We start from the raw sequence: 17,603 nt of genomic DNA, 5'->3' as shown, positions 1-17,603 counted from the left end.
GTCTGTGTGGTGTTTGCACATTCGCCTGTGACTGTTAGTGTTTTCCTTGGGTGGCCTTTTTTCCTCCCAAATCACAAAGATGTATGTGTTCGAAGACTATAAATTGTCCCTGTTGTAAAAATGGCTGGCTGTTGGGAGAACCAGGAGGGTGTAAATGGGCATGGGAATACGATTGATCTGAGGACTGGCAATGTCTTGATGGATGAATACCTGCCTTCTGTGCCTTAAGAAAATGTGGAAATTATGAAATTCCCCTGCATCCATCTGATCACTCAGCATATCTGCACATTTGTTCTCTCACATTCAGCTCAGCCTTCCTTGCTCAACTCGCACAACTCTCATGCTAAACTGACTTGCCCAGAGCTCCTATCGCACCAGGTTTATAAACTAGAGACACAGGAGATTGCCGATGTTGCAGTCTGCAGAACAGTTTTCTGGAGGAAATCACCGCGGGGGAATCGGCATCATCTGCTGGGGGAAGGTGGGAAGGAATTGCTGATGTGTCGGATCAAAAGGCTGCATTGGAGCCTGATGCAGGGCCTTGACCGAAAACCCAAGAATTTTTTTCCCCTCTCATAGATACTGCTCAACCTGTAACAAACAAACCAGTTGCAACAAATAAGTTTTGTTTATTGCTGAATTTATAAAGACTCATTGTTATTATTCTGATAACTTTTTGCCTTAAATATATAAATTATGGCCAGAATTTAAGCACGAAGTATATATTGATCAGAATACTGTTTAAAATTAAAAGTTACCACAATTTCAAGCAAAAATTAGAGCATACTTTCAGATACAACATCACTCTTTTTAAGTAGATGTCCATTTTATTGTTCATGACCCTAAATATAACAGTATTATGGGTTGAATGAAGGTTGTGTGAATCTTTCTGATATTGTGGAAAGTCTGGTATTAGAGATTAATGCAAATTGTAATCATTCCCTTATTTCATGCAAAACATCTAAGTAATAATAGATGATTTTAATTATTTCCATGTTGATTCTGTTTGATCAGTGGCTTGTTTTTAATCCTACTGCTTAAATTGCACATATTGAAGAATTACTAGTGACAATTTTCACCAGTTAATGATACTGAAGGGAGCCATTTGATTCAGTTTGCTCTTGGAAGTGACTCCATTTGGTCCCATTTCCCACATTTTTTCATAATCTCATTTAAGCATAAAGATGAATTGGTATTCAGATGTTTTTTAAAGCTCTTGTGGAATCTACTCTTAGAACTGTTCTTGTGCATCATTTCCAATTCCTATTCTCTGAGTGCTTTGTGATGGAATTTTGTTTTCTGGCCGGTGACTTGAGATGGCTTTCATCATTAGTTAAGTGGTCAAAAGTGTTTCAATGCAACAAGTCACAGTTTCTGTCATAATGAGAGTTCTTCCTCCAGAGTATTATTTTATTAAATCACCTATAAACATAGCTTTTTACATTAATTTATCTCTATAAACATTGTTTACAATGGAAAGACTTGCCAAACTGGGTAGCATCTCTGGAAAGATGAAGTTTTTTGAGTTGAGTACCTTTCACCAAGAACTGAGGTTTCCCTGTTTCTCCACAGATACTGCCAGAACTGCTTAGGGTAAACGGAAATTTCTGTTTTTAATTCTAACTTCAAGCATTTGATGTGTCTTTGCCCTCCTCTTTTCCTGCTCTCCTCCCCTCTTCCCACCACCCTCTTCTCTCCCCCCCCCCCCCCACTTCCGCTGCCCTCTTCACACTTGTGTCCTTTAGTTTGGGGGAAGAGCCTGAATTACAAAATAATTTGAAGTTAACAATTTAGAATGTCAAGAGCACTTATTGCCACCCAATTCGCTGATCAGCTGCTGTGTTTTCCTGGATGTCACTGCTTGAATTTGCACAACTTACAGAACTTACTTAGGCCCTATTTCTATTTGATTTGTTTGACATTTCTGCATTAAACATTTACACTTTTTTACTGTCCTTTATCAAAACAATTTTTGTTCTTCACTTGTTTAATGATGTTGGACTGAATTTAGGACAAGTGTTAAGCAACAACTGTATTTTAAAGGAAAGTTGAAGAGAGCCACTGCATTTCAAAGATTCGAAGTATTTGAAGTACATTTATTGTCAAAGAATGTATAAGTTATATAATCTTGAGATTTGTTTGTTTACATGCAGTCACAAAGCAAGAAGCCCAAAAGAATCCAATTTTTTAAAAAAGACCAACACCCAATGCACAGAGAAAGAGGAAAAAAAACATTTCATATAAGCAGTAGAAGCGAACAACAACAGTATTCCGGATCAAATTGAGTCCTTAGGATCAAATCCCTAGAGCAGCCTGGAGTAGGCCCAAAGCCTCGGTATTCAGTTCATCATAATAGCGGGGCAAATCACTGCAAAGTTTGCAGACACAAAGCACAGCAGCTGGGGGGGGGGTGCGGGGGCAGTCTCACAGCCTGAGCATCGCAGAGAAAGGAACCTACAGTCTGTTTGGGCTGGCATTTAAATTGTCCGAATAGCAGGACCTGGGCTCTGCTGCGGCAAATCACTCCAGTGCTGTGGAGAGAGGAATGGACGTCACAAGAGCGAGTGAAATCGGCCTGAACTTCGCCTTTGGTCCTGACACCCGATCTTTCCTGTCTATCTGGGCCGGCTTTTAAATTGTCTGAGCACTGGGTAGTGCCTCACTCTAGGACCTGAGCCCAGGCCCTAGCCTAGTGATGTATTTTCTGCATATTTTAGCAAAACTTTTCACAAAATGTAGTCAGAAAAGTAAAAGCTGTGAGGAAGTGCCAAACTGAATCCATAACTGGATCAAATACTGAAGTGTTTTATTAACTAGAATGCTAATTCTTCAGCGCATGGTCGAAAGTGTCTTGCTTATCCTGATCCATATTTAAGATTTAAATTTCGGAACCAAGATTTTCTGCAACAGATAGAAAAATTGTGGTTGATAACAAAGGGGGATTTAAAAAACTGGCTGACACTGGAAGAGCAGTCATCCTGATATGTAGATGCTTTGATTGTGAGGTTTAAGACACAGGATTTCTAATGTTTCTCAGCAGCGAGGGCTGGACATGTTCAGTACCTGTCAGCATTGGTTCACAGGGAGTATGGAACCCCGCCTGTGACTTCATGCCTTTCAGTGTTTTCAGATTCTTATTAAAGCTCACCTGTGGCACGACATCTTATGGTATAAGCACAGTCTTGTCACGTTATGCATGATGGAAGTGAACTCCCCATAGCCTTTGCATTACGTGCTCTTACTGCTACAGAGAAAAATTGTGCACAGGTTGACAGATCTTGAGTCTGGTTTGGGGGTATAAAATGTTTCAACCAGTACTTGTATGGGAGAGAGTTTATCCTCATTACTGATCATCAACCATTAGTATTAATTTTCCGTCCACAGAAGGGCGTTCCACTAACAGCAGCAGTACGAGTACAGAGATGGGCTCAGTTTCTTGGGGGACACAATTACAAAATTGAATTCAAAGTTCAGCATTCAAAAAGTTCGAAGTAAGAGTTATTACCAGAGTGCATACATGTCACCATGTACAACCCTGAGATTCTTTTTCTGTGGGCATACTTAGCAAATCAAATATATAGAACAGTAACTGTAGACATCAGGAACTGTAAACTGTAAGCAAGTTGTGCAAATGCAGATATAAATAAATAGCAATAAATAACAAGCATGAAAGATCAATATAACAGAGTCCTTAAATGAGTGTGGTTATCCACTTTTATTCAAGAGCCTAATGGTTAAGGAGTAGTAGTTGTTCTTGAACCTGGTGGTGCGAAAACTGAGGCACTTATACCTTCTACCTAATGTCAGCAGCGAGAAAAGAGCATGGCTTGGGTAGTGAAGATCTTTTAATGATAGATGATGCTTTTCTACAGCAATGTTCCATGTAGATGTGCTCAATGGTTGGGAGAGCTTTACCCATGCTGTACTGGGCCAAATCCAACTTCTGGTGGATTGAGAAAAGAAATTAATCTCAATGCAGCATAGTCCACAACCAACAACTCATCAGAAATGCTGTTCCTGGGTTGTCCCTTGCATTTATGCTTGGATCTCCTGAAACCCACTCTCAGGAGGAGTATGCAGGACAAGCAGCTGAGACAAATTGAGGGCTCCTCTAACAAAGAGGTTCAGTGTTTCACTCCTGAACAAGCAGTCGTGCAGAAGTGACAAGGGACTACAGAAGTGTTCAAAAATGGGTACTTAGAAAGATTAAAGACAACTGGATCACTCTTCTATACAGTGGAAATTGCCTCTGATGTCATCTGGGGATGACACACCGATCTCTTGAAGAGAGCAGGTTCTATTGTTAGAGAAGAAAGGTGTCCAGAGCTGTCAGAACCACTTTATGCAGTCCCAGAGTCATCTCCTACTGGATACCATGGATAAGGCCCCAGAACCTGGGATTGTTTCACAGCCACAAATCTCACCTACTAAGCAGAGTGACCACCCTTGTCAGGAATGATATTTCCCACAAGAGCAAGAAACCTTCCACAGTGATTAAATATTTGAGTCTGAATGGGACAGTTTAAAATTTTATTATGCTGTGGATATCTATATAGTAGTTGTATGATACAGTGTATTGTGTATACAGTATAAGATTACTAGAGAGCAATACGTTACATGTTTGAGTTGAGGTGTGTTCTGTATTGAATTGGCATTCGTAACTAAGCAGGGAAGAGGATAGCATTTTTAATATTTTAGTAATATTTGAATAATATTGTAAACATATGATTAAACATTGTTTGCTTACATAATTGATTACGGGTTACATGTAAGAAATATGTGAATAGCGTATGTCATTATGCCACCATATTGTATGCGAGCTCCTCACTAAAAGAAAATTAAGTAGGCAAAACACGTCCAGGCTTCCACGTTTTTCTTTTGATTATGTTTCTGGAGTTACAGAACTATACAGTGTATATCGAAACATACAGTGAAATGCGTTGTTTGTGTCAATCCAAAGCACTGAGGATTGTGCTGGGCATCTCTTAAGTGTCGCTGTGCTTCTGGCACCAAAATAGAATGCCCGCAACGTACTAATCCTAACTGTACATCTTTGGAATGTGGGAGGAAACTGGAGCACCCGGAGGAAACCCATGCGATTATGAGGAGAATGTGCAAACTCCTTACAGACAGTGTGGAAATTGAGCCCCGATCTTAGAGCCGATGCTGTAAAGTGATACGCTATTCGCTAAGTTATCATGCTGCCCTTATGTGGAACCTATATGAAAATTCTGCTTTAATAAAAAAATTGAGAAATAAGTGGGGAGCAGCAGCTGCATTTCAACCTTCATTTGGATAGTTGCATCTGCTCCTAAACGTGACCTTTTGAATACAGTTTCTCTGCTTCAGACTTCATTCACATCACATTGATTCAGAGTCAGTTTGTCATGGTTTCCATTGTGATGGAGCAGACAGAGAAAGACATCTTAGAAGATAAACCTAAATTAAATGTATCTGTTATTCCCAAATCTCTTTTTGTCGACTATATAAAAATAGATTAGGAATACAGATTTCATCTTGAATCATCAATTACTGAGGTTATTGCTGATTTTGTTATGTAAAACAGCATATCCTGAAGCAGGATTTTAAATAATCTGCATTCACCAAATAATTGGGTTTTGATGAATTCTCTTTCTGTGGGTAACTTCAATGTAAAATGTTTTTAATTCTTTTGTTCTTACATTTTCTTTTATGTACATCATGCATGTTTCCTGCGATTTATCCCAGTATCTAGTTAGAGACCTGTGAAGAACTGTGTGCAGTATGTCACCTGTCTTCCCCTCTCCCTGTGATTCTGTCCTGATGCTTCCATACTGTGCTCCAGCCTATTCCTGGCGGCATGCATTTATACTTATGAAGTTGAATGAGGTAGGAAAGTATACAAAAGGTGAATAATGCCCAGTCCGTCACCAAAAGAGCCCTCCCCGCATCTTCAAGGAGCACCTGCACAAGAAAGCAGCATCCATTATCAAGGGCCCCCACTATCCAGGCCATGCTCTCTTCCCTTCCACGGGAAGGAGGTATAGGAACCTTAGGTTCAGACCATCAGGTTCAGGAACAGTTATTACCCTCAACCAGTGTGGGTAACTTCACTTACTCCAATTTTGAACTGATTCCACAACCTATAGACTCATTTGCAAGGACTGTATGACTCATAAACATGAGAGTATCTGCAGATGCTGGAAATCCAAAGCAACACAAACAAAATGCTGGAGGAACTCAGCAGGCCAGGCAGCATCTCTGGAAAACAGTACATTTGACGTTTCGGGCTGAGACCTTCATTATTTTCTGTGTGTTACACTATAACTCATGATTTTCTCAGTATGATTTATTTGCTTATTTATTTGTTTTTAATTTGTATCTGCATAGTTTGGTCTTTTGCACAATGGTTGTTTGTCAGTCTTTGTGTGTAGTTTTTCACTGATTCCTTTGTATTTTCTTCTACTGTGAATGTCTACAAGAAACTGAATCTCAGGGTTGGATACGGTGGCATATATGTGCTTTGATAATAAATTTGCTTTGAACTCATGTCCTTAGCTTCAATGTAAACTGCTGAAAATGCACAAAGCTAGCAAGGCAGCTTGTATAATTTATACGAGGCAACCTTCAAAGACTTGGCCTATTTAAAAAATTTCTAAGAATATTTGTATAGCTGTATTTCTTACCGGTGGAAGTGAGTCTGTTCCTCAAAGTAATAGTTTTTAAAGGAAATAAATACTTACTTTTTTAAAGACTAATAATTCTTTGCTTGAGTGAAGGATTATCTTGTCTTATCATTGCTGTTCTTTAGCTGAAGGACAGTAATGTAGCTTTGGTGGTTGGTCTTGTGCTCTGCAAATGCCAGCTCCTCTTGTAGTTAAGAAGCTGTCAAATTGGAGCAATGTAACAAACATTTGAATGTGTGTATAAAGTGCACGAGGGGCAGTGTGTGATGAATATTAGAGATGTAATTAGTATGATTCAGTTGCATTTATGGGCAAATTATTATGCTGTGAAGTGCACTGCTGGGTTGATGGATTCAGATCTAATCGTGACTTGAACAAGGGAATAGGTTATGTACTGTGGGAGCATGGGAGCAATGAACATTTTTCATTGAACTGGCAGAGGTATAATGGTTCATATTGTTGTAAAATTATTGCTGTCCATTTGCTGTGGAAACTTATTTCAGGCACCATGGAAAGAGTTAGATGACTAAATGTTCTGTATCTCTAGTGTCCTTGTAGTCCCAACCTCAGGACGCCCATTATGTGGAACTTCCTGCACTAGCATCAGGACATGATACGCAATCTCGACCTGAAACATTACCAAGCAACAGGAATTCTGCAGATGCTGGAAATTCAAGCAACACACATCAAAGTTGCTGGTGAACGCAGCAGGCCAGGCAGCATCTCTAGGAAGAGGTACAGTCGACGTTTCAGGCCGAGACCCTTTGTCAGGACTAACTGAAGGAAGAGTTAATAAGAGATTTGAAAGGGGGAGGGGGAGATCCAAAATGATAGGAGAAGACAGGAGGGGGAGGGATGGAGCCAAGAGCTGGACAGGTGATTGGCAAAGGGGATATGAGAGGATCACGGGACAGGAGGCCCAGGGAGAAAGACAAGTGGGGAGGGGGAACCCAGAGGATGGGCAAGGGGTATAGTCAGAGGGAGAAAAAGGAGAGTGAGAGAAAGAATGTGTGTATAAAAATAAATAACGGTTGGGGTACGAGGGGGAGGTGGGGCATTAGCAGAAGTTAGAGAAGTCGATGTTCATGCCATCAGGTTGGAGGCTACATTACCATTACCATTTCCTTTTCTCCCACAGATGCTGTTCAACCTGCCGAGTTCCTCCTTCAGCAGACTGTTTTTGTTGCTCAATGACAAACTAGTTCCTTTCTAAGAAATAAAGCACATTTTACCTGTCATTGGAAGACCTTTGATCTCTTCTCTGGAGTGCAGGACACACACACACACACACACACACACACAGTGGAAAGCTTGTTTTTCTTTTGGAAAATGATAAGGAAGGAACCTGCAGAGAGTGGTTCTGCCTCGGGCTAGTAACACAGACATTATTCTGTATAAATTATATTCTCTCTAAGGGAAAAAATGTTATTCTTTTGCACCCAAGTGCTTGGCCTAGTGTTGATGAGCCATTAAACTTCCATGTGTAACAGTCCCTCAGTAATTCTTCCTGGACCCAATGGAGCATAGACCTCACTGATCTCAGTGATTTCTGTTGAAGCTGATGTGGGATAAGCCCTTGTGTGTTGATGTCATGAACATTGAAGATAAACTACTACTGTCCCAAAAAACAAATCTGGAGACACCATTCTGTGTTGCAGTTTTCCCTTCTGTACAAAGTTTTAAATCAATCTTTTTGCCAACAGGAATTTTTAAATGCCTATTGCAGAGTTAGAAAGGTATGACTCGGTCTCTGGAAATTCTGCCCCCATTTGATCACCTCTTATTCTATGTAGATGATCTATATTTACTCCTCATTTCAAAAAAGACATTGTCATATTACTAGTAATTTTGGCTATGGGTGGAATGATTGTCAGAAGTTAGGAATATTCCGGTAATGTTTTACACAATTTGTCCAGAAGTCATTCAACAATAGAAATTTAGCTTTGTTGATATATCTATATATACAATGGATTCCGGTTAATTGTGACCAGTACATTTCGGCCCAATTAAGCGGCTACCCCAAACAGCTGAAGTTTCATGGGAATAGTTAAAAAGGTATAAAAATACTCACTGCCATTTAACTGAGGAACAAATTATGTATTTAAATGAAATACAAACAAACTTAGAACACTACCAATACTACTGCAGTACTATAAAACCAATGTATTAGTTCCAAACAGTTAGCAAAGAAATTCATCCAGTGTCCACTGCCTTTTCTTTTGATATTCAAGTTGTTTGTTGATACCTTCAAATTCCTGGTAGAGCCCAACTTGTTGACGTAGTGAAATTGTTTCATTTTCGCTCAGCCATTTCTGGCATCTCAAAGCTTGAAACCACGGTGAACAAAACCAGTTCTGGATTGTCTTGCTGCTTAATTCTTGCCAACTATCAGTGACAAAAATCGCTGCTTTTTGAACTCAAATACAATCACACTATTCAAAAGCTATTTGTTCTGAGCATGGTGTATTGTCCATGCAAGTGGGTGCGACTGACATTAGTTAGAAACTGTTTGGCAAGAGTCTTCTGTCCTAATTAGGTGGTATAGTATTCCAAATAAACGAAGAGAATTCCATCGATTTTTCTCAATTACTTTTTGTTCTTTTGAAGTTGTCCCAGATAAGCAGCTACTCGATTAACTGATGGCCCAATGAACCAAAATCTGCTGTATTCAAAAAACAAATTACCAATAGGCAGTCATCTTAATACTGCATTTAATTTATAGAATTAATTGATAACTCACTGATGATTATTTGTTTTTTTTTATTATGTGCAATGATATTCCAGTTGGTTGTTCCATGTTACAATATAAAAAGAACCAATTCTTTATTGCCAATATTAACGTGCATTACTCCTTTACTGAAATGATCATTCACTTCTAGAAGAATAAAATGGCAACATTGTCTTCTGTTACATTCATCAAGAGATGTGGGCTTTGCTGAGCCAGCATTTACTTGCCTATCCGTAATTGCTCTTGAAGACAGTGCTGAGTTGCCTTCTTCAACTATTGCCTTCCTGGAGATGTAGATATATTTACATTGATGTCAGGGAGAGAATTTCGGGGCTTTCCAGGGAGACAACAGCGATGTATTTCTAAGTCTGGAAGGCATATGGCTCTAACTGCTTCCAGGTAGTGGTGTTCCTATAGTATTCATTTTTATTCTCTGCCCGGCTCCTATGTATTAAGCTGGGGGAATGATGTGCTGCTTGGAGGATCACACTGAGATGGTGGTCCCTTCTGTGGTTTTGCTCACTTCTTTGTGGGCAGCATAGAGCTTTTTTTTTAAAAAAAGAGTTTCTGATTCGCGCAGAATGTTGTACCATTTTCTGTCACCTGCTTCCATGCCAATTTCACACTGTGCCTCTAAAGCAAAGGTGTTTTACTGAGGAGTGCTGAATTTTAAAGCATGAACGATGTTGGGTACTTGTGGTGAAAGTTCCAATGACGACTGCCATTGATTGTGATGGACATTCTGGCCTTTTATTTTGCCCTTCTGCTCAAATATAACATAGATTAGTTGTGCCTATATGTTTTGATTGTTACTAATGTTCATTATGTTGCATAATCTATTGTAGTAAAATTATTTAAAATCTTAATCACATTTTTCTTGTTTCGCAATGACTGTATCTACTTTTGGTCTGAGTCATAATCAAAGGCAACCACAAGAATATACGTGTGCAACTGCACAATCCGATACCTTGCAGTTCAGGTCACTCAGCGTGCTCATAGGAGAATGACGCCAGGAGTAAAGTGTCATTGGGTCTGCCATTGATTTGCAGCAGAAAATGTTACATCTTGTGGGAGGAAATGTGAAATTAGCTTTACAATATACTTTTTTTTACATTTGCAAGAAAGAGTTTGCTAACCCTTTAGAATTACCTAGTTTTCTGTATTAATTACTCATAAAATGTGGTTTGATCTACGTCTAAGTCACAATACAGGTGTCCCCCGCTTTTCGAACGTTCGCTTTACGAAACCTCACTGTTATGAAAGACCTACATTAGTACCCTGTTTTCGCTTTCAGAAGGTGTTTTCACTGTTACGAAGAAAGGCAGCGCGCGCCCCGAGCAGCGGCTCTGCCCCAGATTCGGACGGCATTGTTTAAACACATTGCATTGAGCAGCCGTTAGCAAGATGAGTTCTAAGGTGTCGGAAAAGCCTGAAAGAGTAAGGGTGTTACACTTAGCGTAAAACTAGACATAATTAGCGTTTCGATCGTGGTGAACGAAGCAAGGACAAAGTGAGTTTGGCTTGTGGAAGTTGACGAAGATGATGTTGAAGAGGTTTTGGCATCCCATGACCAAGAACTGATAGATAAAGAGCTGATGCAATTGGAAGAGGAAAGGATAACAATTGAAACCGAATGCAGAAAGTGAAGCAACTGCGTGAGATTTTCACTGCAGTGATAAAGTACGACTTCAATTTTGAAAGGATACGTCGGTTTAGAGGATATTTGCAGGATGGTTTGAGTGCTTACAAACAACTGTATGATAGAAAAATGCACAAGGCTCAGCAGTCAAGCAAGCCTTCCACATCAGCCACAGCAGACGACGAACCTCGACCTTCGACATCAAGGTGGGCAGTCATAGGAGAAGATGAGCTGCCTGCCTGATCGACAATGAGAGGACACCCCCCGTGTCCCACCACCCCAACACCTGGGCTCCGGACAGATACTGTACCGATTCGCGAAGAACGCAGCGGTAGCCGGAAGGCACACAGCATATCTTTAAGAAAAAAGCCGAGATAAACATGCTAATTAATTAGGTGCTGCCTAGCACGTAATTGTCGGCCCAGATCAGAGGCGATGCAATCGGCAATTGTCTCTAATCTGCGCTGACATTTACGTGCCGGGCAGCACCTAATTAATTAGCATGTTTATTTCGGCTTTTTTCTTAACGAATGTGCTGTGTGCCTCCCGGCTACCGCTGCGCTCTTCGCAGCAATGTATCGGGTCGGTGGCCCGGAGGGTGGGGGGCCACTGCACCATCCAGCCTGCGCCGACTCAGTCTAACACACCACCATCAGTGTGCTCGGCGCCGAACCAATTCCGGTAAGTGATACTACACTGTACATACATTATTTCTACTTTATATAGGCTGTGTATTTTTACATGTTATTTGGTAGATTTGGCAGCTTCATAGTTTAAAGGTTACTGGAGAGCGCGTTTATGCCAACACCACTTGCGTGAGATTTTCTGCTGAGAGCGTTTGCATGAGATTTTCACTACGGAGATCTGTGCAGGCAATCGTTGTAGAGAAGTATTTCTACTTTATATAGGCTGTGTATTTATCATATCGTTCCTGCTTTTACTATATGTTACTGTTATTTTAGGTTTTATGTGTTATTTGGCATGATTTGGTAGATTATTTTTGGGTCTGCGAACGCTCACAAAATTTTCCCATATAAATAAATGGTAATTGCTTCTTCGCTTTGCGACATTCCGGCTTATGAACCGTTTCATAGGAACGCTGTGCCTTCGGATGGCAGGGGAAACCTGTAATAGACAAACACAATCTGTCTAAACTAGTAACACACAAACAATGTTACTTGTCAATACTGAGTACACAATCACAGTATGCATTCAAAAAGGTATGTGATCCTCTGGGCTAATGCCTTCTACAAAAGCTATTTGGAGTTGGGTGTTCCAGTCAATTAGGTGAGATTGGAAGTGTGTGTTATAGAGGTGCCCTGCCCTATTTTAAAAAAAAGACACACACAGTCAGGTTACTGACAGAGCCTGTTCTTCTCAAGGAAGGTCTGTTTATGTGCTTCATCTCTCGATCAAAACAACTTTCAGGGGACCATAAAAGAAGAATTGTAGAGATGCATGAATCTGGAAAAGGCTACAAAAGCATTTCTAAAGACTTGAGAATTGATCAGTCTGCAGTGAAAGAAATTGTCTACAAATGGAAGAAATTCAGTACTGTTAATACTTTCACTAGGAGAGGGTGTTCTGCAAAGATCACACCAAGAGCACAATGTGCAATGCTGAAGGAGGTGGGAAAAAAACCCATAGGTAACAGCAAAACACCTGCAGAAACTGTTAAATTGCTAAAATCTCTGTTCATGTGTCCACTATAGGAAGAACACTGAACAAGAATAATGTTCATGGAAGGACTACTGCTCTCCTAAAAAGACATTGCAGCATACCTCAAGTTTGCAAAAGACCACCTGGATGTTCATAACATTTCTGGGACAATGTTCTGTGGTCAGGTGAGACAAAAGTTGAACTTTCTGGCAGAAATGCACACTGCTATGTTTGGAGGAAAAAGGGCACTGGATACCAACACGAAAACCTCATCCCAACTATGAAGCATGGTGGAAGGAGCATCATGATTTGGGACTAACTTGCGGCCTCTGTGCCTGGACAGCTTGCAATTGTTGGAGCAATGCATTCAAAATTCTGTCAACATTTTACAGGAGAATGTCAGGGTAGTGGTCCGTCATCTGAAGCTTAATAGAAGTTGAATGATGCAACAAGACAATGATACAAAACACAAGAGTAAATCAACAACAGAATGGTTTAAGAAAAAGAACATTTATATTTTAGGATGGTCACGTTAGAGTCCAGATCTTAACCTAATTGAGATACTGTGGCATGACCTGAAGAGGGCTGTTTATGCAAGCTATCCCAGAAATATTGCTGAACTGAAACAGTTTTGTATGAGGAATGGTCTAAAATTCCTCCTCACCATTGTGCAAGTCTGATCAGCAGCTACAGGAAACACTTGGTGGAGATTATTGCTGCTAAAGGAGGTTCTACCAGTTATTAAATACCAGAGTTCACATACTTTTTCCAGCCTGGTCTGTGAACGATTTAACAATGTCTTGAATAAAGACATAAAAAGTACAATTGTTTGTGTGTTATTAGTTTAGGCAGATTGTGTTTGTCTATTATTGTGACAAATGAAGATCGGACCACATTTTATGAATAATTAATGAAGAAAATCAATAACGAGGTGGCCTACAGGGAAGAAGTCATCTCTGTTGATAGAGTGGTGTCAAGAAAACAACCTCTCCCTCACTGTTTCAAAAACAAAGGAGCTGTTTGTGGATTACAGGAGCAAAGGAGACGGGCTAACCCCTATTGATATCAATGGATCTGGGTTTGAGAGAGTTAACAGCTTCAAGATCCTCGGCATCCACATCACCAAGAACCTCACGTGGTCCGTACACACCAGCTATGTGGTGAAAAAGGCACAACAGCGCCTCTTTCACCTCAGACGGTTGAAGAAGTTTGGTATGGGACCCCAAGTCCTAAGAACTTTCTACAGGGGCACAATTGAGAGCATCCTGACTGGCTTCATCATTGCCTGGTATGGGAACTGTACCTCCCTTAATCGCAGGACTCTGCAGACAGCCCAGCGCATCTGTACTTCTGAACTTCCCATGACTCAGGATATTTATGAGGACAGGTGTGTAAAAAGGGCCCGTAGAATCATTGGGGACCCAAGTCACCCCGACCACAATCTAGTCCAGCTGCTTCCATCCGGGAAGTGGTGACACAGCATAAAAGCCAGGACCAACAGGCTCCGGAACAGCTTCTTCCACCAGGCCATCAGACTGATGAACTCACATTGATTTGAGTGTACTCTGTATTACATTGTCTGTTCTATTTATTATAAATTATTATGATTGCACATGGCACATTTAGATGGAGACGTAACAAAGATTTTACTTCTCATATATGTGAAGGATGTAAGAAATAAAGTGAATTCAATTCAATAATTGCAAAGGGTTCACAAACTTTTTTTTACAACTGTATGTACTCTGTATCCTGAGATCAAAATTAGTTACTATATAAAAAGAAACTCATGACAGGAGCATTTTATAATTCCTTAGAATGAACTATTGCAATCTGGGATTATCAGGATTGACCAGGAACTAATGTAGTCTCAGCTGTTTCTTGGAGAAGCAGAACTTTTCCACTATCTTTATATCATGGTGGGTGGAAATTGCAGTGCAATCGGTAAGATTCTAAAACGCAATGTTATTGAAATGTAGAAAAGCAATATTTTTTGCTTAATACCCATTACTGCAGTGTCAGCTTGATGGGCAATTCTTTGATATGTTGCCACGAAGTCTCTCCTTCAGTAATATGATGGGAACTGTGGGAAGCATTTCCATTCATGATTGTGTGGGCACATCCATTCAGTCCTGGGCTTCATGCTGTTTTACTTGGTAGTGTGCCCAAATAGATTTGTCTGAATTGGCCCAAACAATCAGCTATTGTATACTTTTAAGCATAGCTTTATTCATAATTAGGAATTAAAACTCAGTCTTTTAAAATGTGCAAGAGTGGAACAATGCTTCCTGGAGATTTATTTTCAAGGTAACATCACACTTCATGAGACTGAATACTATTTTCCAATGCCTGTTACATCTGTTGACTTTGTTTGCCAAAAGCAAATGGACCAAACAGACACATCTTTTTTCCCTTTCTACATGCCTTACTGAGACAGACTATTAACATTTCAGGTGAATCCACTTTTCACTTCTTTATCACAAAAACCAAATGCAGTAACCTGTATATTTTGATGGAGTCGCTATATTACTCAACAGTTCCAAAATTGTGTGCATTTTGTATTCATTTGTCGAAGTTGAGTTATGTGGTAACAAGATTGGCTGCATTTTTGTTGGGGATAAGCATCAAAAAATGAAATAATGGAATTTGGATGAAATCCCTGGGCTGATTTGCTCTCTCCCTCTGCTTTCCTGCCTATCATACACCTGATCTCTCAGCCCAGTTCTAACTCCCTTGTTCTTCTGGAGGGTTTCTGGAGGAAGTTTGGTCTCAATGCAGTTGTTTCTAAGTTCTGTTCCAGTTTAGTTTAGGTTCAATATAATCCAAGTGGTTTAGAAACCATTGCCTGCAACCGGGAGAAAAATCCAAATTGTTTATGAAATCTTCATTGATAACAGAGCAGATATCTGAGATCAAAACGGTGACTGTCAGTGAATGAGGAAATAAAATTTGACACCTTAGAACGAAAACAACTGATAAGGGATTAAGCTACCATGTTAAGAATAAGCAATCATTTCCAGTCCTCCTCTCTCTCTCTTCTTTGATCCTGATGATGCCTGAGACTGAGAAATACATCAACTAATTCCATGACTGACATTTCTTTGAACATGAATCTTCATGTGTCAGAAAGCTTTGTACGTGACTGTAATCCTCCTCTCAACCATATGCATGATAGTTTTAGGAAAAATGTTTGTAGTGTACACAGTGAAGAACTGAGTTAAGTATAAAACAGAACACAGTAACTATGAAATCTCTAGTCCATGGTATCACTGTTTCATTACCATTATTTGCATTCTGGATATTGCACAATAAGGAACCAAACAAAACCAGTGACATATCAAGTGCCCCTTAGAACGGTGACCATACCTCAAAACAAAACCAGATTTATTGTCTGTATGAAAAGATCCCAAATGGCATTTCCAATATCGATCCTTGTATTTTTTTTTACTTACCAAAATGTTAGTCCTATTTAGAATGCATTATTGATCATCCTTTACTCCTGTCATTTTCCCCTCGGTCAAGAAAGCTGACCCCCCCCCACCCCCATTATCTGTTAGATTGAATCTGAAAGATGCATTGGACTGTTTTGTTTGCGTGATTTTAGAATCTGCATCCTCAGGAGGGGGCAATACGAGAAAATGTATCACAACTGGAAAAATACTTGGAAAGCATAGCAATTTTTTGGGGCTCTATAGTTTCATTGGAAAAGTGAAATGATAATGCTGACTTTATTATGATAGGATTAAATTGAACTCCAATTTAGATATTATATGCTGTAAAAAGTGACCTCGTGACACCCTATCCAACACCTTGCACATTCACTTCCTCCACCAGCATCCTGTGGCTCCGGTGGGTATCATGTTTTAAAAAATGTACCTTTCATTGTTTGCCAGTGTTGCATGCTCTTTCAGTAGCACACAGGAACTTTGCATAGTTTTTGTGTGGAGTTATAGATAGCAATTTTATGTATATTAAAAAAAATCAAGACTGATCTGATAACATTGTGGGTAAATGTGCAAGAAAGGTCAGCCCAACATGGTGGGCTGAAGGGCCTGTACTATGCTGTAAGGTCAATGGAAAAGAGTACAGTTGACATTTCGGGCCAAGACCCTTTGGCAGGACTGGAGAAAAAAAGCTGAGGAGTAGATTTAAAAGGTGGGGGGAGGGGGGAGAGAAGCACAAGGTGATAGGTGAAACTGGAAGGGGAAGGGATGAAGTAAAGAGCTGGGAAGTTCATTGGTGAAAGAGATACAGGACTAGAGAAGGGGGAGTCTGATGGGAGAGGACAGAAGGCCATGGAAGAAAGAAAAGTGGGGGACGAGCAACAGAGGGAGGGGATGGCTGGGCAAGGAGATAAGGTGAGAGAGGAAAAGGGGATGGGGAATGGTGGAGGGGCGGGGCATTACTGGAAGTTCAAGAAATCTGCGTTTATCCCATCAGGTTGGAGGCTACCCAGACAGAATATAAAGTGTTGCTCCTCCAACCTGAGTGTGGCCTCGTCGCAACAGTAGAGGAGGCCATGGATAGACGTATCAGAATAGGAATGGGAAGTGGAATTAAAATGGGTAGTCACTGGGAGATCCTGCTTTTTCTGATGGACGGAGCATAGGTGCTTGACAAAGCAGTCTCTCAATCTATGTTGGGTCTCACCAATATACAGGAGGCCGCACTTGGAGCACTGAACACAGTAAGTGACCCCAGTAGACTCACAGGTGAAGTGTTGCCTCACCTGGAAGGACTGTATGGGGCCCTGAGTGGTAGCGAGGGAGGAGGTGTAGCTTTTGTTCTGCTTGCAAGGATAAGTGCCAGGAGGGAGATCAGTGGGGAAAGATAAACAGACAAGGACTTGAATTTCTGGTAATGCCCCCCCCCCCACCCCCTGCTTCTATTCCCCATGCCAGGTGGGATCGGGGAA

The 17,603-nt window shown here is 40.5% G+C and overlaps 1 protein-coding gene across 4 annotated transcripts in view; it reads left to right on the top strand.

Moving 5' to 3' along the window:
* Positions 1-17,603, top strand: part of agap1 (ArfGAP with GTPase domain, ankyrin repeat and PH domain 1) — a 683,413-nt gene that overhangs the window by 241,523 nt on the left and 424,287 nt on the right. The window lies entirely within an intron of this gene.

This window comes from Mobula hypostoma, chromosome 6 (genome assembly GCF_963921235.1).
Source record: "Mobula hypostoma chromosome 6, sMobHyp1.1, whole genome shotgun sequence".
NCBI classification, from domain to species: domain Eukaryota; kingdom Metazoa; phylum Chordata; class Chondrichthyes; order Myliobatiformes; family Myliobatidae; genus Mobula; species Mobula hypostoma.
Note: the sequence above shows the minus strand (reverse complement) of the source record. Positions and strands in the feature narration are given on the sequence as shown.